Below are 2,696 nucleotides of genomic sequence, written 5' to 3' on the forward strand. Positions count from 1 at the left end.
AGAGGTCAGATGTCCCTGAGCCAGTGCAGAGGACTAGCAGAGGCAGGATGGTAGAAGAAAGATTAATACAGCCTCATTTTGGTGGCTGTGAGCCATTAGGTTAGTCCAGCTGCATTGTCAAACCTCATCATGAGGCCCTTATGTTCCCATGAAAGCATTTGAGTGGACAGACTCTTTTTATATTAGGAATTCAGCCTGCACAAACAACAATAGATACACATAGAGCTTACAGTTGCAGGCTAAATAAACTTGTGGCTGAACAATGAACTAGCTTTTATAAAAATCGTAGTGACTGTTTAAACCTTAGAATTAATTAAATAAAAGGGGTGTTGCTGCTTTGCAGTAGTAATGCTGCAGCCATTCTCTTCTATGTCCTGAACATCCAGGATGGATTACGTTAATCCTAAAGCTGGAGTTTGAGTACCTGTGGAACAATGCTCTTGAAAAGAGGCAGCAATGTGAAAAATGTAGCGAGGTTTCTTATGCTAGCACCCTTAAAACTAGTAGAGAAACATGGATATATATGCTTATGTCATACCTACATATTGGAAAGGATTCTTTTTACAGTGTTGTACAGCTTAAAGGTCTGTTTATATCCCTCTATTCATCGAACATCCATTCAAAGAATATTTTGCATTCTGAATACATTTATTTAACGATAGTTGAATTTGTATTTCACTGGGCCATGTTTGTTGTTACATGGCTTTGTGGAATGAAGAGCAAAAGCATTTAGGGTAGCTAACATTTTTCATAAGCCGCGTGAAATTACTTTGTTTCTGCAGTGAGCAATCGTTTCAGCTGAGGAATCAGTTGTGTATCAAGTGAGGGAAAGTATGTTGGCGACAGTCTTGAGTCTTGATCCTGGTTTCAGAGCCCAAAATGTATTGCCTTATATTTGGATTCCCTTCCATTGAGTGTGTCCCTCAGGCACTGAGAGCATTTCTTGCTTTTTTTTCAGTCTTATCCACCTGTTTGTCTTTAACGCTCTTTTCTGCTTTGTTTGTCTTTGGCTCCAGTTTCTCTGTTGGGAGGCAAAGCAGCATAGCTTCAATATAGGAAAACCTTTGTGCGTTGCCAGCTAAAGGCGCTTGTTCAGATTTTATTCCACAGAACACAAATCCCCATGAAACTGGCTTCAGAATAAGACTGCCTTTGCTCTGCAGAGCCAGGAACTTCAGCATGATTTGTAGATCCTTGTTAGATTATTAAAAGCAATAGTTCACAGAGTGGCCTGCTTAAATAAACTTTGCAGGTAGTCACAAGAGTAAATGTTTGTTCTAATGGTTGTAATTACCCTAAGCTTTATGGTTTAAAAAAATAAATTTTTTTGGTAACTAGTCAGAGCACGTGGGCAGAGACTACATGTAGCATTCACTGATTTATTAAATACTCTTCTATCCTACCCTACACAACCGAAGTCTAAAGTCACAGCTACAAAGTGTGCACCAGTCCACACTGAGGTAACATCCATACCGATGGAGAGCCCAGTGCCTTGTGAATCTGTGCAGCAAAGCAGGTAGCAAAAAACTCCACTGCATTAAAAAATTGCCTGAACCCTGCATGGCCATTGAAATTCCATGGAGAAAGCTGATCCAGTAGTTAATTCAGACAGCCAGCGTGCAGGACAGCTATGCTGCAGTTAGGTAAGTGGCTGAATAAGTTTAGTTACTCTTGCTAAAAATAAAAGTTTTCACTGTTCCACATTTCCCTTTTGTCAGTGTTCTTGTGCATTAGATCTGGCACTCATTAAATCTTGTATGGGCGATTACAGTTCACATTCTGCCATGTAGGTTAGTTCCATAAGCTCAGGAAAAAATCCAAAAGGTGCTAGGAATAGAGAAGGGTGTCTTGCAGAACCACGTGGCTGGGAGAGGCATTTTAGGGACCACAGGCTATGAGATTGCTCTCAGTTGCATCCAAAGCAGGAACATCAAAAATCTGTGACAGAGTCTGCTATTAAATTATTTTCCTGAATAGTAGAATAAATACCTTAATGTACATATGTTAGCTCACTCACAGAGCTGAGATGGGATGATGATATAAAAGATATATAATTCATATATTTACTGGTTTATATATTTAGAGTTTATAGCTATTTCTTATTCTTTTTTTTTTTTTCACTTACACTGTATTTATTTTAGAGCAGAATTTCCTTTTAAGTGTGTGGACAGTACTAAGGAGAATAGCATGGCTTGAATTTGCAACACAGTTTTGCAGATACAAACTTTTTAAACTCTCTGTCCTGGTTTAAGCACCCTCCTTCCTCCAGCTGCTTGTTTCCAGTCCTTTGCAACCCCTCTGTTTCACCAGCACACCTGTTCACAAAGCCACGTGACAAGCTAAACTGGAGCCTTGGTCTCGATTGAAAACAACTACAACAAAAAAAATTCCTTTCCTTCCCCCTCACAGGCAGTGTCTGGGCAAACAGCTTTGTGTGACAGGGGGAAGATGAGATAATGCCATGTAAGATGGTGTTTTTGCTGAAATAAATATTTATAGTATTATAGCCGCATTTGGAGCCTTCAAGTGCCAGTAAAGCTACTGTGGATGATTAGACTGAGCTGATCAGAGTGAGCCTGCACTGCCAGAGCAGCTAAGCCTGTCTCCTTTCTCAGACTGTGATCAACTGTTTTTGCATGACATCCCAGCAGAAACCTATTGCCCTTTTTGTTGGCTTAGTTTTCTGCTGATTTAGC

General features: G+C 39.9%; 1 protein-coding gene across 1 annotated transcript in view; it reads left to right on the forward strand.

Moving 5' to 3' along the window:
* MTHFD1L (methylenetetrahydrofolate dehydrogenase (NADP+ dependent) 1-like) overlaps window positions 1-2,696 on the forward strand; it is a 148,382-nt gene that overhangs the window by 62,655 nt on the left and 83,031 nt on the right. The gene's annotated exons all lie outside the window — the stretch shown is intronic.

This window comes from Corvus brachyrhynchos, unplaced genomic scaffold (assembly GCF_000691975.1).
Source record: "Corvus brachyrhynchos isolate BGI_N302 unplaced genomic scaffold, ASM69197v1 scaffold14, whole genome shotgun sequence".
Taxonomy (NCBI): domain Eukaryota; kingdom Metazoa; phylum Chordata; class Aves; order Passeriformes; family Corvidae; genus Corvus; species Corvus brachyrhynchos.